Consider the following 27500-nt stretch of genomic DNA (forward strand, 5'->3'; position numbering starts at 1 on the left):
TGGATAGCACTACAGTTGAGATAGGGAAATGTACCCTTTTCCTAACTGTAGTGCGATCTCAGAGTTAGAATATACAATTAGGAGGGGTGGAGGAGGCCCTGCAAAATAGCTGTAGGGCATCTCCAGACATCCAGGTAAGTTGGGTAATGTCAATAATGCCAAATTCGACATACAGACATTACCGCATTCATTGTTGTGAGCCAACGGTGTACACATTTTCATCATTTTGAGTCAAGTAAGTCATTACTTGCAAAACCAATTTGCAGAATTTTGATAGTGAACTATATATATATATATATATATATATATATATATATATATATATATATATATCTATATATAGGTTTATTATTAAAATTTGGAAAGTAAAAAAAAAATTGTAGTCAAAACATCAAAAAAAAATAATGTTGTATCCATAATTTCTGCTTGCCTATAATTCCGAATAATATTTCTCCGACATCTGCGTTCAACGTTAAATGAAATAGGAGGTGACATCAGATGCCCAGGCTATTTTATTTAACATCTCCTAAAACTTTAATTATACAACACCAGTTTTTTACTTTTTTGCAGGGACAAGCACTCTGCACCCCCCACACCCCCTGCAAATAATATATTCCATGTATGTATATGTATTTATATTCTAAATTGTAGCAATGTAACATGCTTATTATAAATTTGAATGTGTGATACTCTGAAATCGTAAACGTAAAACAGAAGTATAAACATTAGAGGCAAATAAGATTATCAGCAAGGCATAAAATATAGCTTAAATTTCCAGTTTGTTAAAAAAATACTCTAGTCTGGCTTAAGAGATAGAGATAGAGATCTTACAGTTGCAATCTCTGCATAATTTAATTTGCTATAAAATAATGTACTTTTTCTAGATCTCATCCTGTAGGCTGTACCTAAATATATTTAACTGATGTGAAATACTTATGCAAATCTCCAAAAAAGGTAAATCTAATTCTTTAAATGTCATCTTGTTTCTCTTACTATACTGTGCATAGCTGACCCCTTGACCTCAAGCTATTTCCATACATAATCCATTTTTCACAAGCCAAGAGGCATTTACTTCAAGTGAGTAATGGATGCTAATCTGGTTTTCTTTTGCTTGTGGTTCAGAAGTACTAAAGAAATGAAAATTGTGGTCAGAAACTTGATAAAGGTTATTAACATTAATTCATCACTTAGACTACATTTGGTTTCTCATGACAGCCACATGGAATGAAATATCTTGTTTACCATGAAACTGTGCTCTTTTGTAACTTTATACTTTAAGGGACTAATAGTTACCCAGTGAAGCCATGAAAATGCTTCTCATTGCATGTGGATAATGCAAACATTGAAGAGAAAGAAAAAAGAAAATAATATAATTTTGTTCAAATAAAATTGTCTTAAAGCTTATAATGAACTGATTATATAATACTCGACCTATATAGCACATTCAAACAAGGAACCATTTAACCCGAAACCCTACACACACACACACACACACACACACACACACACACACACACACACACACACACACACACACACATGTTTGTGTATCTATATACAGCTTCCTATGCATAAGCTCTTAACAAACAAGTACTATAAACACTGCAATATATTTGGAAAGAATATTGCATATAAACATATCAGATATAATAAACAAATTCTGAATATAACAACGCTATAAATCCTGCAAGATAAAAGCTTCCCTCATAGTATTTTTTCATTGTGGTATGGCTTGTGTAAGGATGACTATATCATTTTGCAGCATAGCTGTTTAAGTCCCAAGCTTTACAGCAGTCTGCAGTAACTTACTTACGTCACTTTATCATTATTCTTCTATTTTGAATGTTTAAATGCCCATTTTTTCACATTGCATCTGGCAGTTCATTGATGTTGTGTCATACTTTTCCCTTCCCTTTATTATACATTGTCTTTCATGTTCCTTAATATTATGCTGTGATAGAATACATACAGGTTTTGCATTAGCAAGCATTTTCTGAAGGGTCATTCGGTCCTGAGAGATAGGCGAGCGCTGTTCCGAAGGGACGGGCGATGGCCTCCGTCACCCTCAGCCGATCAAAAGGGAGTCGGGTTCAGATCCCCGAATCCGGAGCGGCGGAGACGGGCACCTCGCGGCGTCCAGTGCGGTGACGCAAACGATCCCGGAGAAGCCGGCGGGGGCCCCTGGGAGAGTTCTCTTTTCTTTGTAAAGGGTAGGGCGCCCTTGAATGGGTTCGCCCCGAGAGAGGGGCCCGCACCCTGGAAAGCGTTGTGGTTCCGAACAGCAGTTGAACATGGGTCAAGGACATGAAGTCTGAAACTCAAATGTCTGTCTTTGTTTTCTGATTCAACCCTCAATGAACTGCCAGTGATTTGCCAGAAAACCACAATTTTATGATAAATAAATCAAAAATATGAGGCAAAAGTCTGGACATTCTGCAAAAATCTCTACAGCTGAGAGGTATGTAAATGCCTCTGTGCAGTGGAATGGCAGATATTGTTCTATGTAGTTTTTATTTTGTGGGGTCAACCTCTCAATTCCCAGCATTCAAGAAATGATAATAGCATCCCTGCACCACTTTCAAACATAGAATTTGGAATCATGAATTCTGTAATTTTGTGACAAACATAAATTCAGTTAGTTACTCTAGTTGTTTCATCAGCTCATTAGACGGAGGTTGAAATCGTTGGGGGTTCATGCTCACTGCTGTTTATCTGAAATGACATGTGTGTGTGCATTAACTTCCTCTTTCAAGACCTAGAACAAGACAGCACCCTTCTTTACTTTACAAGTGTTTGATTAGAGGTACAGGCATCTGATGGAGCTGGCTTGGGAGAAAAGAGCAGTGATGATGGGTTTTCTTGCCCACCCCTCTTCGGGGGAGGAATAGGGTATGATGTGCTGTAGGAGGTACTACTACTTTTTGGTTTTGTTGGAGACCAGGACTCAGAATGGCAGCAGGTGGGTATGGGAAGCATTTCCTGTCCTTGGGCCTGGTGTGATATGTTCCTTGGCCATGCCACATTGCAGTCAGTGACCATTAAATATAGCTGTGGCATGCAAGGAGAGGCAAGCCTCCCAGCTAAACACAATTAATAAAATAAAGAAAGAAAGAAAAAAAGAAAATACTCAGTAAATCTGTTTGCGGCAGTTTTCACACTTGTAGCCTCTTAACTCCCATTTAACCTCAGCTAATAATTTTTGGGATCCAGTTAGTAACCCTAACCAGGGGATAAGTTATTAATGTACAAGCATTGTTTAGAGGTAGTATGGGGCTCATGGGGGACTCTGTGACATCCACAAAGAAAAACATTCCTAGTTACAACCAAAGACCACTACCATATTATTAAAAATATTTAACACTACCTGCAAGTTGCAAATTACTACACAAGAAAAGGTTCATTTAGATGGTATGAGTAGCAGATATAGCATTCTTAGCAATATTGTTATTCCACAATGTTAATAGCAGCCATAGAAGAAAGCACTACTGTAATATATAGTAGTGTTTAATTGCATTATGTTCTGTACATTGTCAAATAATAACATTAGATGAGGCATTCTGAAGATCTGCAGTTAATCTCAGATGTCTGGTAAGGAAAATTACTACATGGCAATGTTCTAAAGAGCTACTGCTCATTAGTGGATTTTCACCCATGAGAGTTGGCAAAGGGTTTATGTGCAAAGCTTAGGAATACTATTCTCCCAAAGAAGGCAGTGCCAAACTTCATTCCAACAATTCTGTTTATAACTTCTCTTCTGTGACGGCAATGGCTTCCCTACTGCCCTTCCATAGGGCTTTCCTCCATGGACCCTTTTATTCAATGTAATCAGCTCTGAGATTACTGTAGGGTGGAGAAAAGGAAATTCACTGATTCTGCTCACCCTCCAGTGTAGGTGCATACAGCTGTCTGTACCCTACTCTCATTGTGAGAGCCCCAAGACATTAATTTGGTAATGCCCACATTCCCAAGGAGTACTGCTCCTTGCAAGTTGGCTGACTTCATGTGGAAATATCCAACAAAGAGCAGCAGAATCTGTTGCTAGTATTGCTTTGCCATTCATATTTTGTATTGAACCTGAAATTAAAAAAATAAAAAAATACAACAACAGGAACAGGAGATGCATTTATTGTAGAAAGCTCATTTCCCTGTTTTGGAAAACAGAACAGAGTGTATGGAAAGCTATGCCAGATGGCAAAATCTCTGAACTTCAGGCTTAAACAAAGGGTTGTAAGGGTATGGCCATACTAATTTTGTAGTGTATTTCTTAAGAAAGTTGAAGCAACTCCAGGCCAGCATTTGTCTCATGGTGTGATTAGCTATGGCCCTTTTTCCTAAATTAAAGTAGAGAGAGTCAAAACAGTCTTCCTCATAAAATGTTTATATATAGAAAAAAAAAATGAGTTTGTCTCACCTTTCTGCTCATCTGGAAAGGAAATGGCTTTCCATAGAAACAGAATTTATATTGATAATAATGTATTACTTTCTTTCAAAAGGCATTGAATGTATTTCTTTCCATTGTTTAAATATGCAGCAGCATCAGCCTAAATTCATGTTCCGTTATCCTTAGTAGGGGTCTGTTTAAAACAACTGATAGCCTTTCTTCAGCTGCTGAAACAAGAGAAGCATTAAGGCATACGTAAGGGAGATCTCTAAGTAGTCAAATGTAGACTATTGATGGAGATACTGAATGAGTCAAACTTGTTGAGTTCTCAGCTCCCTGAATCTTTTTGCATGCCATTCATTCTATTTCATGAATGTAGTTATGTAAGCCATGTTTTACCTGTGCTGATTGTTTTCTGTTTTGCCCCAATATTGCAACAACATGCATTTAGTATATATAAGGGCTAAGCCTGAAGCAAGGAGGTTGCACCCCTGAAAAAAAAAAGCTTTAACAGATATTAACCTCACATTTCATGGGTGTGTTTTTCAGGAACCCAATGAAACACAAGTGCACACAGGAGATGAAAATGTGTCGAAACAGGATATAAACCATAGCAAAAAGCCACATCTTATCGCGGAATTAAATTTTATTTTAATTTTCAGTGCTGTAGTCCTCAAAATAAGTATTCATGAATATTTATTGTGTAGATTTTGTTGCGGTGTGCATTTTTCAGGGAGATTGCATCCTTGAATATGTTTAAGGTCACTTTCATTTCAGTGTCTTACAATGGACAACATACTCGTTGGTCCTATAATACTAGACAGCTTCCTTTATCTGGGCAGCCCCTATCTGTAACCTAAAGAAACATCCTTCCTGTGAGCCTTTTAAAAGGTTGCTTATATTGACAGCCAGTCATGTCCCAGCATTCGTTAGTAACTATGATGAGGTGGGTTACAAGCACTAATGCATAACTATATACAGATATGTACTAATGTCAGCAGGAGTAAGTCTGCATGTCTAGTCTGCCCGTGTTGTGCAGCTACCACTATGCTGCTGCTGCTCCTCTCTGCATCCTACCCTCACTCTTCTATCTCTCATACCCTCCTGGATGCAACCGTACAGTCCTCTGCTCACCACCCATATAAATAGATAATGCCTGACAGTCACCTCACACTAAGTGAAAAAGTTCTTCCACAGTTCGAGACAGAAGTTGCTTATATCAATTTGCAGCTAATATCCTCAGCTGTTCCCCTTATCTTTCTTCAGCATCTTTATTCTCTCACAAACCTCCTACAAGCTATTATGCACTAAATCAGTTCTGCTCTCGCCCTTCCTGTTTAAAGAAAGCAAAACACAAATAATCCACAGTGCTCAAGCTTGTAACCTAGAGGATAACAGGACAAACATAAAATTGTACCAGGGTTAAGCCCAGAAGATGGCACCTTCGCTCTTAGATGTAAGACTCATCCATCTACATGCTTAACTGAATAAACTACTTGAAGTCTCAACAAGGTGTCTTTATTCCTTCCACGAGGAGGGTATCAGAGAGAAAAAGTCTAGCTAAAGTGATTTTATCTGGACTAATCCTTTGGACTCTGTTTCTTGTTAGTCCTGTCAACCTCTGGATCATAGGTAGGATATTAAACCTGACTCAAGTTTTCTGGATTACCTCTGTTCATTTAGCTTCTAACCCCCTCCCAATAAGAGGAATAAGATGACTTGTAGAAGTTATTTAAAAGATTTTTAAAAAGTTTATTCAAGTCAGTTAAGTGAGTAAATGGACAAGCATATTTGTTCTGTTGTTATACCAGTTATATTTCAGTTATTTAAAGGCATTCTGAGACCATAGAGGGAGGGTCCAAGGGTACTCAGTGGTAGCAAAGAAAAAGGCAGGGAAATAAGTGAACCAGTCCCAGAGTTTGGAGTCGAGTCCCTTATTTGAATATTCCAAACAGCCCAAGGAGAGCTTCCCAACTCAGCTTCTCATGAATCCTCCTCCTAAGTTTACAGTTTAAGTAAGGAAGGGAAATATTCACTACAACTTAGTAAATCAGGTATAAAATGTTTATATTTACTAAACTTCATATTATATTGTGAAGTGGAAAAACAGCAAATTGGTAGGCTTTTATTTCCTGTTTGCAGGGTATAGATTCATAAACATTCTAACCTTTTTCTCATAATGTACACTATCCATTCTATTTACCACTTTTGACATTTTCTCCTGTATCTGCTCTGAAAAACACCACCTCACTTGTACATGTGGGTACCAGTCAGGTAGGAAGCCAGTTGTACTTACTAAGTGCCAGTACTGTGAAGAAATTTCAATGGAAGATATTTTTAGTGCTAACTGAAATTGCATTTCCGTCATTATTGTGCTACAATTACAAATATAAATACACACACACACACACACACACACACACACACATATATATATATATATATATATATATATATATATATATATGGGCAAACCTCTGAAGAGTGATCACTTTAGACTGAATGCTCATATGACTGAATGTACAAAAAAATGAACAAGTTTTATTTTCCTGCACCCCCCCACACACTCCCTGCTAACTATATATACTATCACAACAGCGAAGTAAGGGCAAATTCCCTTACCCCACTCCCAGATTCCATTCAGAAAAACGTTTGTTTACATGAGTGTTTGCTTTTTATTTATTTTTTTTTACAGCATGAAAAATCATTCACTCTTGCAAACATTTGCACTTCCAAACTGCAACCATATAAAATGGATAGAGTGAGAAATTTTATTTTATGGTTTGCTGCCCAGTTTGTTGAACAGCAATTTGTTCATATGCATTTCCTGCTGGGTAAGTTGATCAAATGCACTCTTTGTTATATTTTACTTCAAGTGGTGGGAGTTCAATTTTTTTGTTTTGTCAGGTAAGTGGGTTGGGGAGAGAGGTTGTGGAAGTGTGTGCTTATTAAGATTAGAGTATGGATAAATTAGTGGGTACTGTTTTTGGTGTGAGTGCATTTGCTTGATTTTAGGGTAAGTGTTAAGAAAGGGAATTGATTTAGTGATTTGTCTGTGTGATTATTGGCAGATTAAGGTTAGAGTAGGGCTTAGGTCAGGAGATACATGTACTGTTTTGTGTGTGTGTATATGTGTGTGTGTGTGTGTGTGTGTGTGTGTGTGTGTGTGTGTGTGTGTGTGTGTGTGTGTGTGTGTGTGTGTACACTTGTGCGCCTGTGTGCCTATCTGTGTGAATGCCCAAGTGTCTTGTGTAATGACACTGTGTAGTGAAAGGGGTTCTCATTAAATCATGTGTAGGTTAGGGGTAATGTCACAGAGACATGCTGTCATGTACATGGCTCGATGGATTTCCTCTTTGACTTTCGCTCATGGCTGAGATTCCCTCTGTTTAAAGGAATGACTTTCCAGTTACTATTGGTGGGACTTAAAGGTAATTATAATGGAGGCAGTTTTTTTTCATAGGGGACATCTGTATGAATTAAGAATGAAAATACTTTTATGGAACCTTAATGGGTTACCTAAAAAATATCAAATGCTTACATTAGCTACACAAATCAACCATCAAATCATTTAGCTCCAGTCAACATATCTTTCTTCTAGTAAGCATCAGAAAATAAAAGACATTTGAGTCTTGGAAATCCTCTCCTGCTTTTTATATGGGGGAAAGAAAAATGTGTGACTGCTTCTTAAGTTAGGAGTGGTGAAGTGTTTAACAAAGGGGCTTTTGTTTTCTTGGATAGTTACTGCTGCTACTCTATACCTTCCATAGGGCTTTGGTCAAGATGATGACACGAGCATTAGAAACAGTGGGACATTTCAAGTTCACCAAGTGGTCTTATTAATTCAGGGACATTCGGACAGCTGTACAGTGAGAATTATCAGACTTCCACAGATCAGTCAGTGACCACAGCAATAAAAATCTGCAGGACTGACTTTCAGCAAATGAAATGACCAGCTCTGCAGAAATACCTTTACCCCTAGGTAGACACTTGTACATGTTACTCTGTTCATCATAGGAAATATATTAGAATTGACAAGGAGTCTATCCTGTTGGAGTACAAGTGCCTGTTCAAGTGCATCATCATGCTTAATGTCCTTTACAGCTTGGCACCCTTGGTTTTCACTGTCAGTTTTTAGAGTTTTAGGTCTTCATCTCAGTAGCAGTTTATTAACAAACTAGACTTCTTTATACAGATGTGATCCAAACTGATTATCTGCAATAGAATCTTTTCTTATAGGGTCAATGTCCCCTTTCTTTTTCCCAGAGGAAGTGAGTACACTGATTTCTTCAGTCACACTGCAGAAGTTATACTAGAGAGTGCAGGAATAGTTAAGGATAGGCGAATTCAAACCAAGAGATGAAAGGTTAATATTGGCAACCCAAGTTAATGGGCTACATACACATTGGTTTACAAAGTCCATTGAATATGTTGGAGAAAGACAAATGTAGGTTTTGTAAAACTGAATTGGAAACAGTTGCACACCTTGATGCAGACTGAGACATACTAATGGCAGAAGGACTGTATACTGAAAGGCATAATAATGTGGGAAGATTGTTGCACTGGGGATTGTGCAAACATTATGGTATTGAAGTGGCTGAAAAACACTGGAAACATGAGCCACAAAGCATCATAGAAAATTATTAAGTTTATATCACATGGGACCACCATTACCAACAGTTCAAAAGATAGAAACTAGAAAACCAGATATAATGGTTCAAGAAAAGAAGACAAGCGTAGCACTGATCATTGAAATTGCCACACCCAGTGACTACAGTGTCTTGCATACAGAGAGACACAAAGTCATAAAATATCAGGATCTGCAAGCAGAAATGAGAGCCATGTGGAAGAAAGATACCGAGACAGTTCCAATAGTAGTAGGAGCAACAGATCTTATAAAAAAGAATCTACAGTGGTATTTAGATATGTTATCAGTCCATGTAACTCCATACGAATTGCAGAAAGAGGCTTTACTGGGCACATTGCGGGTGCTCCTAAGAGCACTTTTGGCTGACATCAAAGATTGAAACAATACTAATTTCATGAACTTTAACTGTACTTTGACTTAGGAATGGGGTCCATTCTCATCATGGTATTAGAAGCCCAAAAGACTTGGAGAAATTAAAAAGAGTTTTGGCATTTTAGCAGGTGGCCTACCAGTTAAGAACCATAATGTGAACTAGATCTTTTCTTTACCAAATTCCACTCAATTGATGAATGACATTCAGCTGTAGTGGGTAATCAATCATTCATATACACAGGTTGTACAGTTTCAATCCATAAGCCAAAGATGATCCAGCACCAACTTCATCTTATAGACCAGGGTTTAAAATTACTAATAACTACAAATGTTTACCATTATGGTGCACTATCTTGCTGTTATGTGCCAGTGTACATAGAATGTGGGTTTGTGTGTCTTTGTCTAGCACACAAACCAAAGGCAGTTATCAATATTTTCTTTTTATTAATAACTAAAGGCTGAAAATCATTCCCACGTTTAGTGCCAAGCTTTTATCTCAAAAAGGCATCAGACTGGTATTACTTTTCCTTTTTATTAAGAGTACAGTACAATTTTAGTTTTTTTTCTTGTTTTGTTTTTATTTTGTCTGAGCTTAGAGTTACTTAAAACCTAAATGAAGTTGTAGAACACATGATGCAGTGGTTAAAATAATGTCCTCTTTCTTAGACTTATCCAGTGGAGCAGGGGTGTCTTCTTTTCCTACTCTTGTTCACCCTTTTTAAAGATCCCTTGAACTAGGCTGGCCCCACTGCAGAAATTCAGGCTGTCAGCTTACCTCATAAACTGGCCCTATTTGTATATGTTTTTTTTTCTAATTTACTTCATTACTCTTACAAATATTTATCCTTGTTGTCAATCCCTGCCTGGCTTACAAGATCAATCTAGTCAAACCAATCTACTTATGGTGAGCAAAAGAAACCAGGCTGCCCAGTCAATCTCCATAATGGCATAGAAGGATCAAGTCCTGACCATGACTCAAGTGAATCAAGTCCATATAGTGTCTGCAGTGCCTACTAAGTCTGTAGCTAACAGAAGATAATGGAAGAGTGACAAGGCTTTGCTGGATAACCTTGGGGTGGTGCACATGTCTGAGTACTTGTCGCCACAAGGAATCACCAGTGGAGATAAGTGATCACAAAGAAGCATTGGCTTTGAGGGAGGTGATGTATCCCTTATGGGTTACATCAGTCACTGAAGTGGATTACATGCCCTTGACAGTATGTCCTTCACATGACAGATCCCGAGGCATTAAGGGACATGTATAATGAAGTTAGGAACCCAATATGCACAAATATCAAGTCCCTTATAGCTGATCCTTGCCCTCCACTGATAGCTGAATAAAAAAGCCAATTGAATGTGTGTGTGTGTGTGTGGGGGGGGGGGGGGGGTGCAGGAGCAAAAATGCAGAGAGAAAAATACCCAGTCAGTTCAGATATTTTGAGGGTCCAGCTCTCACATTCTTGGATGTTGTTTTGGTCAACGCTCTAGTCCTATGTATGTAGAATGGCCTGTGCTCTGTTGTGTTATCATACAAAGCACCCAGTTATAATGTATTTTCTATCATTTTTCTGTATGAATTATACAATCTGCTTCATACCCCTGTAGATTACACTGAAGTAGATTTTGTACAAAATCCTCTCATTAATTGGTAAGGTGGGTCTAGAGTGACTACAAATACGCATAGGCAGACTACATTTCAGCATTACCTAGGAATTCCTAATTTAGAGCATTTATTTTAACTTCTTAGCTGAATATATTTATTATAATACCTTCCCCAATTACCCTGCTATGTTACATGAATAAGCAGTGATACAGTGAAGAAGAGATTAGAGTATAATATTTTTATTGCCCTACATTTTAATTTTACTTAAAAATCATCTGTTTGTTTACAATTCCTTAAAGATTTAGAAAATTAGATGCAGTATTCTTTGAGCTTGTGTGCGTGTGTGCGTTTGTATATGTGATTATGTGCATTTGTGTGCATGTGTGTACTTATGTGTGTGAAAGCGCATGAGTGTCTACATGTCTGCATGTGTGTGTTAGTGTGTAGTTTCAAAGAACATCTGCTTTCAAACAGGTGTATTAGCAACAGTGATCATTTTTACTTTATTTCAAATTATAATGTACAGAAAATACTGGTAGATCATGGTAATACAGTACTTGTAGAAGAACTGGTACAAAAAGTAGACCTCACCTTCCAAAAAAACAAGCTTTCAAAATGATATTATTTCATATTAGTTTAAAAAATAATAAAAGGTTCAGCTAGTTAAACTGTGTGTTGTGCATGCTTTATCATGGTCTAATTATTCAACTCAAGTACAATTATAAGTCATGTTGTGATATGAAAATAATAGGCAGCTGGGAATGAGGGGGGGGGGGCTACATTTCAATAAAATGGCCACAGCACTGACATGCTCAGAAATGTTTAATGCATCAAGAAACATGTCCATATCTCTTTGATCTGTTATCCTGCAGCTCAGCTATTGCAAATGATATTCCCACAAAACATCATTCCTCGTACTTCATTTCTACAGTGATGTGTATCTCCACAACAACCCATTGTAATTACAGCAGAATGTTTGTTCTCTTTAGTCTTATATTTATTTATTATTTATTTACTGGGAAAATCCAACTTGGAACAAAGCCAATTTTCAGCAGAACCCCAGGGAGAAACATTCTAGATGCATGTTTTTGTAACAATGGAGGAAACCAGAGTACCCAGAGAAAACTCACATGAACACAGGGACGGCATGCAGACTCTGCACAGAAGGCACTCCAGCCAAAAACTGAACCGGAAAACCTTTTGCTGGGAGGCAGCAATGCTACCTCTGCACCACTGCCCCATCCTAAACAATGTGGCAGCTTTCATGCATACAACATGGAAGGCGTATTAAAATACTTAACCTCAGCGTAAGATTTGCTGTTTTCTTCTGCACAATTAATGCATATGTCTTTACAAATATATCTAAAGTAATGCTGAGTACACTGAGAGGCACTTTGATGATGCAGCCCCTGTCATTTTGCTGTTCTGTAAACGTCAGATAATTTAGCAAGGGTCAGTTGGGCTGAGCAAACCTTCTTAAAAGTTGGAAACTATGTACAGTATGTCTATAGATCCTTTCATTTCAAGAAAAAAACATAATTTTCAGAGCACACTATAAAAAGGACACGGAACACAACTGTACAAAAAAGTTTAGGTTAGTATAAGTTAATATGAATAAGAACATAACATTTTCTTAAAACACTGAATTACAAGGGTTCTGTGCAAGAATGGAGGAAAAAGTAAAAATAGAACAGAAAGAAAGGAAAGCATTAGTGAGTAGCAATGGCATAAAATAATCAGAGTGGCATAACCAAGAGATACTTATTCCTTTATCGGCAAAGTACTGGTATATTCTTTTTTCTGAGTGACAAAATAATGAAATTAACAGTGTGACAATCATTATGATTAAAAGCAAAACTAATGTATTACGCCAAGTTAAGGTACATGCAATGTATTTAGGTATTTAGGTGATTGTAGGGCAGAAATTGTAAATAATCAAACTATTACAGAGAAAAAATGTAAAAAAAGTACACGATAGAGCAAAGAGTAATAAACTAATGAAATTAAAGCATTGTTTGTGTAAATATATACATCTGATTGTCTTGCCATAAGTGAGCATATCCAAGCATTGTCTGTTTTGCTAATTGTCATAGACAACACAATGTAAACATGCTGTGTCAATACAGAATATTCTGTCATATGCAGAAAATCACTAAAACAGTTATACTGTCAGCAATGTTGCCTAGCAACACATGAGTGAAATGAAGCAATTCATTTTCTGTGGTTACTATGCACCTGTATTCCAGACTAGTAATTGCCTCCTTTGAATCCTTTTTCACCAAAGATCTACCACAGCCATTGCTTCATTTTTGTTGAAGTACAAGGCAGCAAACAAAGCTAAGGAAACCACAAATAAATATCTTCATAAAAGTTCATATGACATTTATCAAACTGTACAAAATGTAGTGGGTCTAAATCTTTATGTTTTATTTCACAAAGAAGGAATCACCCTAAATCCATTTTCAATAATATGAATGTAATATACAGCAAAGTACTACAAGGAACCAATGCCTAAAAATTATTTGTGTAGTCAGCCCTCACTTATACTTACTATAAATGCCAATACACAGTCTAGCAGTTTTGTTTGGTATATCTGCAGGTGTCCAAGGTGAAATTCCTCCAGAGTTAGTTACCTGAAGCACAAGATGCTTAGGAAGACAACTACAATCTGTGTTTTCCACAATAAATTACTGCCAGTGAGATCTCTAAATATGATCCAACAATGATTCCCTTCTTCTGGAGTATTTATTCTTCTTTGAGTTGATGTGACTGTGGAGCTGGCATATGTAACTTCAGTGGTTGTTGGGGGCTTGTCTCCCATATCAGACGATGAAGGGGAGCTTTTCCCCTGCAAAAAAACACTTGGGCTGTACTTTTTTTTCATCTTTCTGTATTTCAGGCATTCGTTTTGCCCTTTACATCTCTAACTGCAATTTCTCATTGCTACTTATTGACAGCACTCTTGCCATACATCAGGCAAATTTCTTACCCACCTCCATTACTATTCCCACCTTCTTGTCCACTTCAACATACTATATTTCCTGATGTGTTTAGCTAAACCCGTCCCCTCTTCATCTCCAACTAAAGTTCTCAGTTTTACTTAACTTTGCTTAATCTTCTTCAACTCCTTAACATTCAGTCCTTGCTAATCTACATACATCTCCCACTATTCATACATCTTTTCATATGTACTTTCCTCCTAATTGTAATTGTCTGAACAATCTGTCTCAGATCTGATTTTTATATTTTCTTTGTATATATTTTTATATATTTTTATTGTCTGTTGCTTTAATTTGTTATCAGTATATACATTACTAAGGTTTTTTGTTTGTTTGTATTGTACTATTTCTGGAGCTTTTCTCCCTGGGTCTCTGCTGAAAATGGGCTTCTGGCCCAGTCGGATACTACCCGGTTAACAAATGTAATAAATAAATAAATAAAAAATAAAAACATTTTAATGCTCTGGGTGTTATAATTTGACATTTCATGGTAGAACCATTTAGCTCAGGTGGTTAAGGCTATGAGCTGATAAGCTTCATGCTACAGTCCTTGGTTTGATTTCCTCAACTTCCACTTGCAAACTGTGTGATTCAGAGCAAGTGACTTATCCAGACAGCACTGTTAGTCACCCCTGAAAAGAAACATTTGTGTCCATTGGACGTCCTAGATAAATGACTCATCCTCCTGTTTCATGCAGGTCAACTGACCTGATGTTTATACTAAGATGGTGTTATCTCTCTGGTTGCATTGGTTTATTTCATGTAATTTTTAATCTTTCAGTAACATGTGTTTTAACTGACTAAGTTGTGGTAAGCCTAAAGCCCTTTTCTCCAGATGCACTGATGTGATAACAGGTGACAGAACAGGCACATCACTGATGTGATTAGAGGCCTAAGAAAAACAAAGCCCGTGTTTTAAGATGCATTAAATAGTTCCATGTGGTTATGTAGCAATGTTTCTCACAGGAAAAACTGATCATACAGGACTGTAGGAGAGGACCTAGAGCTGCTTAAAGCAAGAAAAGATTGGTGACAGTGATGTAGAAAGCTGGCAGGCTGATAATGAGTCAGTTTCAGGACAGAAGTTAAAAATAAAAGGAAGAGGAAAAGTATCTGGACATTCAAACAAATAAAAAATAAAAGGAGTAACAAGTGTGCTCCTGTCTGATAGTGGCTTTTCAGTTTACTCAAGGCTGTTGCAGTACTGAATAGTAGAAATAAGGCTTTTCCAAATTAATCAAATCAGAATACTGAACGTTTTGTGTGCACCCTGCAAGTTGGATTTAAACAATGTGTGCAAGAGGCATTTAGCTTTCTTCATGACTCTTGATGGATCATGGTTGGAAGCTCTGTCTCTGATATTTCTGTCACATAATACAACGTAGGCCTGCAGATTTATTTTCTGATTATGGTTAATCATGTGCAACATTAAGAAAAATAAGGCATATTATGTCAATTTATTTTTCATTCATTCTTTTATTAATGTTTTCATGTATAGTCTGTTCAGGGTCATGGAGGTCTTGGAGCCTATTCTAGCAAGCAACGGGTATAAGAAAGAATAACTATTTTGGATGAGATATTTTATTGTGGACTCATACTTGTGCACATGTGTTTGTGCTTGCACATACCCACACTCACCACATTCACGGATGCAGTCTATACTAACCTACAACAATTTGAAAATGATCATTACATCAATTATCACTATTTATGTGGGAGGAAAACAGCAAAGCCCACAAAGACACATGGAAAAACATGCAGAATCTGAAGACAGGTCAACCCAGTCAGGAACCAAATTAGAGAATAAAGACAAACTCCTACACTGCTCTACTGGCAGGAACAACCATTATTATCCTATAATGACTAACCATTTTCTTAAGGAACTTTCAAGAAGGAAGGAGTTGAATCAGGTTAAGGTGTATGGAGGTACCACTGGCCAGTCAGAGGAAATAGTTGAGGTGGTAACTAGCAAGCCATGGGAGGTGGAGCAGGGATGCTAGGATAGGGGTTATAAGGATTGTGTGTGCTGACAGCCAGTATGCTGAGGAAAGATAAGATCAGACATCCATGTCTGGATGTGGCATTGAGCAGGTGAGAAGGGTTTGGGGCTAGCAGGATGCTGGACAGAGACTTGGCAAATGAGACCAGCTGTTTGCCAGCAGTAGGTTCTGTTGTAACCTAAAATGGATAAGAATTCTTAAAGATGAGCTGTAAAGGTACAACTAAATGTTTATAACTTTAAAACGGATGAAACTAGGAGGGATGTCACAGAAGCATAAGAAAGGGATACCTATTTTGGCAACAGATATAAAGAAAGAACAGATAAAGAATATAAAATACAGATAAGTTTGCCTGGAAGCATTGCTGGATACTCTACAATGCAAGCAGTCTTGGCAAGAAATAAAAAGCTGTAAGGAGTGATGTAGGAAGAGAAAGCGCTAGCATTATTTGTATTCCAGAAATATGGGAGAGTGACAAGAGGGGATGAAACATGAGGTGCATGAGTATACATTGTTCAGAAATGATAGATACTGGGGCAATGGAGGTAAATAAAACAGGATATCAAATATGAATCAGAACCCCACCCAAAGAAAGAGATGAGGGAAAGGTCAGGGTCAGAGTAAGTATCCTGGCAGTTAAGGTGGAAAGACAGGGAGTGCTGGTTGATTAATACAAAATATCAGCTCCCAGACATAGCATGAAAGGTGGATAGCATTGTGTAGAAGAGAATAAAGAATCGAAGTAGGAGGAGCATTATATCTGAGTGACTGGAATCTGTCAAGAGCAGACTACATGATTCCAACCTGTAGAAAAAGACAGGAACAAGAGATGAATGAGGTTCTGGACTATGCCAGGGTTTAGCCAGCTGGTGCTAAACTGTACCAGAAATGAGAATCTTCTGGATATGATCCTAGCTAATGCAGACAGACTCATCAATGTCCAGGTAAAGTCACCAGCAGGCAGAGATGATCATGTCACTGTCTGGTTTAGAGAGGAAAGAAGGGTAAGAATATAGATGCAAAGGTAGTATGGGATTTAAAAGTTGCAAGTTATGCTCAGCTGTCTGGGCATAACTACAGCAAATGGGAGACATAAAAATAAAACTATGGGACTAGATCGGGGAGGGAGTGCTAAGTATGGGAAGGAGTCTGAGGATGGCACATAGGTTCATAGGTTCATAGGTTCATACTAGGCTATCTGCCCTAGGGCATTTATAAGCCTAGCCAGAGTGTGTTTGGCTTTCGCCACCCATTTTAAATTAATTTTGTTATGCCCTTTTTCGAGGTTAGTATACTGTGCCTCTGTCTAGCAGTGACACAGAAGTGATACCCGGGGTAAACCTACGATCTCCCATCCACTCATCAAGATTCCTCTTGAAGAGAGTCAATGAGGGACTCTGCCTAACCTGATCTGGGATTTTATTCCAGAGTGAAGGGAGCCTCTGGGTTATGAATCTGTCCCTCCAGCATGTCCTATTTATTTCAGTGCTGAGGTTCAAGTCTCCCGAGCGCGTAGCTCAATGGGATTTGGATTTTCTGAGGTGCAGCATGTCCATCAATTCCGGGTTGGACATGGCTTTATACGTCAGGCACAGATCGCCTCTGAGCAGGCGGTATGCCACTGAGTACAGCTGGAGTTTCTTTAACCGGGCAGCATATGGCATCTGTTTGAGCCCTTTGATCCTCTTGCTGAGGTACTTTTGGGGTCTTTCCAGTTGCTGCAGCTGTCTGGTAAGGTACATCCCAAAAGGGGCATTGTACTCAATTATGGGCCTGATGAGGGATGAGTAAAGAGGCACGATGACCTCCCCTGATCTAGATGTGAATCCCCTCATGATTAGGTGGGCTATATAAAATGTTTTTCTAACCACTTTGGCCACGTGGTTGTCAAATGAGAGATTGCTATCAACTTGGGTCCCCAGGTCCCTAATTACTTCTTCTGTACTTAATGGATTACCACCTATGTGGTAATTTGTGGGCACTTTGTTTTTGCCAAAGGGGATGACTATACACTTTTGGCATTTAGCTTGAGGCCATGGCTCTGGCACCAGTTGTCTGTTTCTATGAGGCCCTTTTGGAGGATGCTTGTGTCGGCTGGAGAGTCAATTATGGTGCCCAGTTTGCAGTCATCTGCAAACTTGGTCAGCCACAGTCCTTACATGTTGGCCTGTACCTCCGAGAAATATATACCGAACAAGAGAGGTCCCAGGACTGAGCCTTGTGGGACGCCACTTGTAACTGGTTTGGAGTCTGACATGGCTCCAGCAATTCTAACCATGTGGGTTCTGTTCTTGAGCCAGTTTGCAACCCATCTAGTGACATAGCGGTTTATATTTAAGCTGGTGAGCTTATCTATAATGCCGGAGGGGGGAATTGTATCAAAGGCTTTTGTGAGGTCCAGGTAGACTGTGTGGACCACCTTCCCCTCGTCAATGGCCTTGGTGACTGTTTCAAAGAAATCGACCAGGTTTAAGAGGCAGGATCTGCCCTTAACAAAGCTGAACTGGGTAGGATACAGTGTCTGTAGGTCCCCAATATCTTTATTTATGAGGTCCATGATGATCCTTTCCATAGCTTTGCAGACCAAGCTAGTCAGGCTTATGGGGCGATAGTTTCCAGGATCCATTGAGGCACCACCTTTGTGGAGAGGGACCACTGTTGCTGTACGCCACTCTTTGGGTACATATCCTGTAGTAAGGCTGAGATTGAACAGTAGTTTTATGTTTGGGTTTAGCTCTTCTTGGAGTTCATGTAGGATGCAGCCCGGGACACCGTCTGGTCCCATTGATGCTGTGTTTTTTGCTTTGGAGAGGGAGGCTCTTACCTGACATCTGAGATGTCAGGGGGGAAGCACTCTGCTGGGATAGATATTTGCCCTTTTGGTGGGGAGTTTGCACTGAACCTGTCAGCTAGGATGTTGGCAATGTCTGTGGGTTCGATGTATTTTTTGTCATTTTGGACTAATTCTGAGCATATCTGGGAATTCCCACCCAGGTTCCTAACATAACTAAAGAAAGCCTTGTGATTATCCTTAGTGTCCTGTGCAATTTTTCTCTCAAAGCTGGCCTTAGACGATTTTATGAGTGCCTGTAGTTTTTTGCTAATACTGATCAGAGATGCCTTCCCTTTTTGGGATTTTGCTCTATCATGTAGTAGCTTCCTCCTTCTGTTGTATAGTTTGTTTATGGCTGGAGTCCACCAGACAGGACGTCTGCCTTTGGAGGATTGGGTCTTGGTTTTATTTGGGATTGCATGATCCATGCATTCCTGAAGGTGTTCATAGAATGCGTTTATAAAGGATTCTGTGGTCTGGGCCGTATTTTCCACAGGCTCGGGGGCTTTGAAGGATTCCACCTCGGTTTTGAGGAGTGTGAAATTTGCTTTAGATAAGTTTTTCATTGTGGTTCTCTGGGCAGGGGGTGGGGTCGGGATGTGAATATCCAGTGAGATTAGTTTATGGTCTGATCTTACCAGTGAGGGATACACTTCTGGTCAGGAGCATAGAGTCCCCATGTTGGTGATGATCAGGTCCAGTATGTTTTCCCCTCTTGTGGGAGTGGTAACAAGTTGTTCCATAGCATTTGAGTTTATAAATTCTAGGAACCTTTGGGCTAGGGTATTGGAGCTAGAGTAATGCTCCCAGTCTATGTTTGGGTAGTTGAAGTCACTTAATATAATGGTGTCTGGAGAGACCTTCATATTTTCCAGTGTTCTCAGGAAGGCCGAGTGGGGTTCCTGGGTTTGGGAGGGTGGTCTGTAGCAGGCTATAAACTGGAAGGCAGTTTTACCCACTGTTAGTTGCACATGGATAGTCTCTGATGCTTCATGCTGTGCCACCAACCTGGAGGTGTGGGTATCTTTGACGAATATTGATACTCCCCTTCCTTTTGTGGTTCGGTCCAAGTTTTGGGGCTGAAAAGCATGGTATGAGGTATAACCTGGTAGTGCTGGGGTGCTCTCGGGAGCCTTGAACCAGGTTTCTGTTACTGCACAGATATCGATGTTCTCCATGCTAAGGAGAGTTTCGAGTGCATGCATCTTGAGGTTTAGACTTCTGGCATTGAGTAGCATTACTCCTAGTTTCTTATCCCTTGTGATACCTATGGAGGTGGGTTTGTCTTTTAAGCCTTGCCTAAAAAAGGCACTATGAGGGAAGCAAGAGCCTTTGCCAATATCCGAAAGCCCAGGGGTGACAGGTGCAAGCCGTCCCTAGCGAAGCATCGTGGCTTGTCGAGCATGTCATCCCAGGCTGACAGGCATTGGATCCCCTTTGAATGACACCAATACTTAAGCCAATTGTTGAAATTGATCATCTTGTCTTCATATTGTGGCATCATTCTTGGTGAGGGTAAGATGCTACTCAAGGTCAGGGTCATACCGGCCTGGGCTACATGCTCAGAGAGCTCCTCTATGTCTCTTTTCATGTAGTCCAGGGAGGTATGTCTCAGGTCATTCACACCAGCATGGACAATGACCGAGTCATATTTGTACTTGCCTTGGAGAGACCTGAGTGCTTGTGTTATGTGGCGGATCCTAGCGCCCGACAGGCAGCTCACCGTGACCTTCTCCTTGTTCAGCCTGGTGAGCGGGACGTCAGTGTGCCTGACGATAGAGTCACCTATTACAAGTGTATCAGGTGTATTGTTTAGCCTTAAGGGTTGTGACTGTTCGGCACACTGGCTTTGTGAGCTATGTGTTGCACGTGTTTTGTTTTGGGGCAGCGGTTGCTTGGGTGTCTGCTTTGGAGGTCTCTGCTGCTTAGGCAGATTTTTATTTAGAGCCCCCGAGTATGTTTTTGTGTGTTTATGTGTTTGGTTTGCTGTTGTGGTAGGTCTATGTGAGACTGGAATCATAGTGAGTGTGGTTTCCTTCTCCTCCTGACTGGTTACGCCAGTACTGAGTTGAGAGAGCTTAGCCTCCAGTTTGGCTACATGGTTGCATCTCTCACATGTGTTGGAATTTGTTGGGAGGAGGAGAGGGTTGTCTGTGTACATGAGGCAGTTGTAACATTGCCTCAAGATTCCCAGATTCACCAGCTGGACCGGAGAGGAGATTGACAACTGACCTTTGGACATGCAGGAATAGTATTGGGAATTCCTTTAAAATTGAAAAAAAGGGCCAATGGGGAACAAGGTACTCAAGGGGAGTTTGTGAGGGTGTAGTGCTTTTAATTTTTTAGTGCTGACTTATATAATTGCTTTAGTGAGCAAGTGTCAGGTAACTTAAATGCAATGTGTTACAGGTAACTTAAATGCAAAAATGACAAACAGTAACTATCTTTCAAGTGAAACAAGGAAATAAGTACAGTAAGCAATGCAGATATCACTAGGGATCCACAGAAGCGCTGAAAAGCCACATTTTAGATGGAATTAGCGTTTCAGGGAAATAACAAGCAAACAAACAACAAGCATACAAACAAAGCTAGATTCAGCAGGCCTGGATCTAGTCTATGCTACAGCAAACAATGTGTACCAATTTCAGTAAGAAACAGTTCAAATATGCAGGCACTATAAGCCTTTAACCAGAAATTCCCAGCTCAGAAGGGCAGAGTCCAGCCTCTCCTCCCACAAGAGTGCAGACCACGAACCTTCTTAATGTAAAATAACTGGCCTGAAGCCCAAGTGCTTAAACCAGAACTAATACACTTTTAGAATAACAGACACTGAGCCCTCAATCAGCAGTTCCCAACTTAGAAGGATGTAAGCTATCTGTCCTGCCACCACAGTGCAGGCCACAAACCTTCCTAATGTAAAATAACTGGTCTGAAGCCCAAGTGCTTAATCCAAAAGACTTAGAATGATAGCTACACTTTAATCAAGTTACTACCAAGCAGTAATAAATACAATTGAATACTTTAAAGAATACCTGGATTAGTGCTCAAGTTATACAAACAAAGCTAGATTCAGCAGGCCTGGATCTAGTCTATGCTACAGCAAACAAGGTGTACCAATTTCAGTAAGAAGCAGTTCAAATATGCAGGCACTATAAGCCTTTAACCAGAAATTCCCAGCTCAGAAGGGCAGAGTCCAGCCTCTCCTCCCACAAGAGTGCAGACCACGAACCCTCTTAATGTAAAATAACTGGCCTGAAGCCCAAGTGCTTAAACCAGAATTAATACACTTTTAGAATAACAGACACTGAGCCCTCAATCAGCAGCAGTTCCCAACTTAGAAGGATGTAAGCTACCTGTTCTGCCACTACAGTGCAGACCACAAACCTTCTTAATGTAAAACAACTGGTTTGAAGCCCAAGTGCTTAAACTAAAAGGCTTTGAATGAGTTACACCAAGTAGTAATAAATGCAATTGAGTACTATTAAGATGACGCAAAAGCAAAATAAAGTAGGAAGAAACACAAATACAGTAAAAGCAGATACATTTTTTTTTTTTGAGTGAGCAAATGAGATGGGCCCAGGAGTTACAGGACAGAAACAAGTGCAAATGCAGGCCTTCAAATCAGAAAGATGAGAGAGATGGAAGACCGCCCAAACGGCCAATAACTACAAATTCTGGGCCAGAACCACTCCTTATGTGGTAGACAGGTTACCTAATGCTTACCACTCCCACTGATAAGCTTGAAGGCTTCCCTCCAACACAGAAAGGTTTGGGGGGCTCAGAAGCTTACAAACAGTCCTGGATACAGCAAATCTGTATCTGGAACACTAATTACAGGAAAGGTAGGAAACAGGCTTACAATTTTTTTTTATTTTTTTTTTTTCAGAAAAGTAGCAAAAACAGTAAAAACAATTCACATGCAGTGCAAGCTGGCACACTTGAGTATGTAGCAATATTAGTCCACACACAGTTTGAAAAAATGCAATTAAATTAAAAAGGACTAAAAGCAAGTGCAGAAAGGGTTTATTAGGTAGAATGCGGTAAAGAGATGGGACTGGGGGAGTGTCCTAGATCAAATCTACAGTGGGGTGGGCACTGCAAAAGCCACCAAATTTAAACTACAACCAAGAACAGGGAGCAACATAACAGCAAAAGGATGAGAAAGCCATTGTGACTACATAGGAATATAAGGCTAGTGACCAGGACAAAAGACAGTGTAGGCAAGAAGAGGAAAATGGGGTGTAGGAGCTATATTAGACATAGAATGAAGAGGCTATCAGAAAGGCAATGAATGTGGAGTGGGCAGCAATGGTCAGCTCAAAAGAGAGTGGTAGACATACTTCTTAACCTCTAAGCATTACAGATCATAGCATCATCTATCATAACCCCATTTCCCCATTTTTTGCATGGGGTTGAGATGTCACTTTAACAGCTATAATCATCTACAGCCAATGTTCACACCACTGGATAGATAACCCTGCCAGGGACAATTATTACACTGGCCTTTAAATTCATAGCAGAGAGTGAGAAAGAGGAGGACATTTTTATGTTCACAATAAAAGGTCATTATATGATAGACCCTAAATAGTTAATGGTAGGGAGCCATTTCATTTGCTTAGTTTTTTTATTTAATAAGGCATGTACCCATAAACAGGTCTGACATTATTATAAACATCATTAGATCTAGGAGGAACAGGGCTAAACTTGAGGGCCAATATCATAGCCATTGAGAGAAATAGTGGTATACCAGTCAAGATGAGGAACAATGGATTTATTAGGTATTTAGTAAAAAGGTATAAATGAGGGGCACACCTTGGCAGGCTGAGCTAAGATAGTAGACAGATCACAAAAGCCTGGAAAAAAAGGAGAGGTATAAAATAAATACTTTGGCTCAGTCTTCACAAATGAAAGTAAGGCAAAGATGTCATGCTGAGGGGGATGTAAAGCAGTTTGGTGAGAGTGGTGGGTAGGCCCTGTGATAGACAGAGAAGTGGTAAAAAGGAACTGGCTGCCCTTAGGGAGGGTAAAGCACAAGGATCAGAAAAGCTGCCTTCGAGAGTCCTCAGGAACATGGCTAATATGCTGGAATATTCCCTGATAGTGATCTTCAACAGACCACTAACCACTGTAGAAGTGACTTAAAACTGGAGGGAAGAACACGTCATACACTTGCACAAGAAGGGAACAGGAAAAATATAGGAAACTACAGACCCGCTTACCTTACAACAGTAGCAAGTAAAGTCATAAACAGAATCCTGAAGGGAAGGCTGGATGCTTTCCTAAAGGACAGTACCCTTATGGACAGCAACCTACTTGACTTCATGGCCAGAGGAAGGGGCTATCAAAAAAATCTGATCCAGTTTTATAACTCGATTAAAGGAGAATGTGACAGCACAGTATTGGCTGGTACAGTGTACCTGGATTTCACCAAGGCTTTTGACTCCGTCCTTCACAAACAGCTGTTAGTAAAACTAGAAGGGATGGGATGAAGACTGGACATCTGGATGTCTGTAGGTTTGCATGGCTGAATGATGGAGCACAAGCAGTTATGATGAAAGAACCAATGTCACACAGATGACACAAAGACTGGTGCAGCAGTGAAGAATGTGGAAAAAATGGAAAGGCTGCCAAAAGGGTAGAAAGTTGGCAGTTGGAGATCATTGTAGATGAATGGAAATAATTAGCTTGTGCCACAACAACCATGGTGTGATCTGTCAGCTATATGGAGTACAGTGGACAGCAAGATCAAAAAAAGGATATGGGAGTGTTCATCACATCATACCTAGACTGAACCATCAGAGCAGAGTGAGAGGTAGTGGCAACAACAAACAGAACCCAAGGATGTATTCTCAAGAGGATAGTATCCAGAAGTAAAGAGGGAATGCTTCTGCTCTACCAGCCCTGGTTAGGCAAAAAGTTGAGATTTGTGTGCAGTTCTGAAGGCAATACGAGGAAAGTGATGTAAAGTTTCTCAAAGGATCAAGTGGAAATCTACTGGAGAGGGTATGTGGGATGGAGGTGACAGAATGTAACCTAAGTACAGCAGAGTAAGAACACTTCTCATTAGAGATCAGAAGGGATGGGGAGAAATAGTGCACAAGACCATGTCAGGCAGATGTGAAGGTGTCATCCAGAAAAAGAAGAATCGGGGGGAGGGCATGCAGCAGATTGTACAATCTAAGTACTATCCAGACCACCGAAAATAATTCATGAAAAAGTATGTGGACATGTGGAGTACACTTCTGGAATGGTTGATACAAAAGAAATTTACAAAGCCATTCAAGAGAGAGTAAAATAAATGAAAAAAGAATGAGTGGTAAGGTTAGAAAGAGATGAAATAGCATGCAAGATACACTTAAAGGTCTGATTACATGGGTTTATTGTTTCCTTCTGTCATTAAGCAAGTAAAGTGCAATGTAATAATGGACTACATGCTATACACAGCTGTAAGAATAGCAGGTTGACTTTGAGAGGAGCAATTGAAGGTCTTTTAAAGCAAGAAATTTATGAGGCTCTCTACAGAAGGTCAAGACTCTGATTGCTGAGTCTCAAAATGCCAAGAAAATACCAAAAGTACAGGGAAGGCTGAATATAGAACATTGTTTTTTCCTTTAAACATCTCCTGCTCCCCAAATGTAGGGTTGCAAACCTACCACACCCCCTGAACTTATATTAACAACTGTAATATTGTCATAACTCAAAGAAAAGGGAATGTTTTTTTGAAATGGCAATGTTTGACTTTGTATATGCCCATATTTTCCATCATCTGGTCTCCTCATTTCTAGATTCGGCAATCCAAGCCCTGTCATTTAAAATGGTAACCAGATGTTTGATGGTATGTTCTATGATATTTTGGGACCATATTAACTATGCAGGGGTAAGTAGCATTGTAATTTCCCAGATGTCAACTAGTGAGCAGGAATCAAGAGGGTTGGATGGAATGATTACAACAATAATTCAGGGATAAAGTGTTTTCAAAGCCATGGCTTGAGATGCAGATTCATACCTATTTTGGAATGTATCAAAGTCACATGGTGGGAAAATGTACTTAATGGTCCAGCCACAGATACAAAGTAACATTCTAGCAAGCCTTTTTCAATTAATAAGAGCTCTTCAAGTTGTCATAATATTTTCAGGGCAAAATCATTTTTGATTCTATTATTGACAGTTATTTTTCTTCAATCTTTCTTATTCAAGGATTATTTAATTTCACTATTTATTTGTATTTTTTTATGTGAAATGAGTCTTGCTAATTATTTGTTTTCCCAAAATGTAAGCTTTTTGTCAGTAACAAGTTCATCTTACTCCCTAGAAATTTCCACCAGCTGCTCCGTGACAGTGCAGCAGTCAAAAGACAAATTAGGCATAGTAGAACTGATATGTCAGGAGAAAACCTAACAAGAAGTGGTTTTATGTTTCCCTACCAGAGGAATATAAAATGCAGTAAAGAATGCATCCTAAATTATTTTCTAACACAGAAGTATGTGTCACTGTGATGGTATCCACACATCCTTAAGTGGTATTCTACATTGACTGCATTCACTTATGCCCCTTTAAAGATGACAGCTGTGTAACAGGCACTTGTTCATCAGTCACCCTGCCACTATCATTAAAAACAGCAAGGCTTGTTCTCAAACCTCTGTTAACAGTACCTAGTGGAATGCCTTGGTTCTGTTGTGATACGAGTGCCTGTGCAGTGCTTAAAGTCTAGAAATATATTTCTTTAACAAGGAAACCATGCACTCAGTAAGCCTCATTGTTTTGTCCCAGTCTCATTATTTCTTCACTTCTTCATTTTCTAATTTGTATACTATTAAGGTAGATGCTTAATTGTACGATACACTGAAATAGTTATCTAACTGGTCTTTCTTACTTGGACTTATTTTTTTCACTTTTTCATATTTTTAATTTGTACTCTGTTCAGGTGAATGCTTACACAAATGAAAAACAAAATATTTATCAAACTAACCTCTGTGAGTCAGGTTCAGTTTTTTTTCACTTCTGTTATTTTTTGTTATTCTAGTCAGGTGAATATTTAAACAGATGCTAAACGAAATACTTATCCAAATGGCATCTGTGAATAGGCATCAGTTTGTTTGTAATGTGGCTCCTTCTATTTCACTGTACCTAAAGAAACCTGTTAGAAAACACATCTTCACTTATTCCTCCATAGTTTCAAATTTACTAATTTCATCCCCTTATTTCAGCTGTAGTTCAGAAAGCATTCTAAACTCAAATTATCTTGTTATACTAAACAAAGAAGCTGGCCTTGTTACTTTCTACTTTATGATCATCTTCAAGCTAGATGTCAGAAGAGTATAGCATTTGGCAAGAATAGAGATTTGCTTCTATTGTTTTCCTCGAAAATTTAAATTTGAAGGAATAAGGCACAGAGCTCAGTGTGAGTGCTCCTTGAAGAGTGGAAGTCATTTTAGAATTTCTACAAAGCTGTACAATATATAGACAGAGCTGCTCTCCCCAGGTACCCACTGTAAATGGTAATACACTCATATGGACTGTACCACTAAAGAAAACTCTGAAATAAGTATTCAATAGAATGGGAATTTAAGGCTTGTTATACATAATTACATTTATTTGAATCAGAATTTTTGAAGGACAGAAATATGTCTGTAACTTAAACCAATTATTTATTAAAATTCTGGA

At 39.1% G+C, this 27500-nt stretch overlaps 1 protein-coding gene and 1 long non-coding RNA gene across 2 annotated transcripts in view; one reads left to right on the plus strand and one right to left on the minus strand.

Moving 5' to 3' along the window:
- The window catches only part of LOC122810180 (thyrotropin-releasing hormone receptor-like), a 560620-nt gene that overhangs the window by 387499 nt on the left and 145621 nt on the right, over positions 1-27500 (minus strand). The window lies entirely within an intron of this gene.
- On the plus strand, positions 2015-8727 carry LOC122810181. Its single transcript, XR_006366060.1, has 3 exons — positions 2015-2210; positions 3710-3712; positions 8718-8727. It is a non-coding gene; the product is annotated as an uncharacterized LOC122810181 (long non-coding RNA).

The sequence above is a fragment of the Protopterus annectens genome, chromosome 8.part1 (assembly GCF_019279795.1).
Source record: "Protopterus annectens isolate FY-2018-M chromosome 8.part1, PAN1.0, whole genome shotgun sequence".
Classification (NCBI taxonomy): domain Eukaryota; kingdom Metazoa; phylum Chordata; order Ceratodontiformes; family Protopteridae; genus Protopterus; species Protopterus annectens.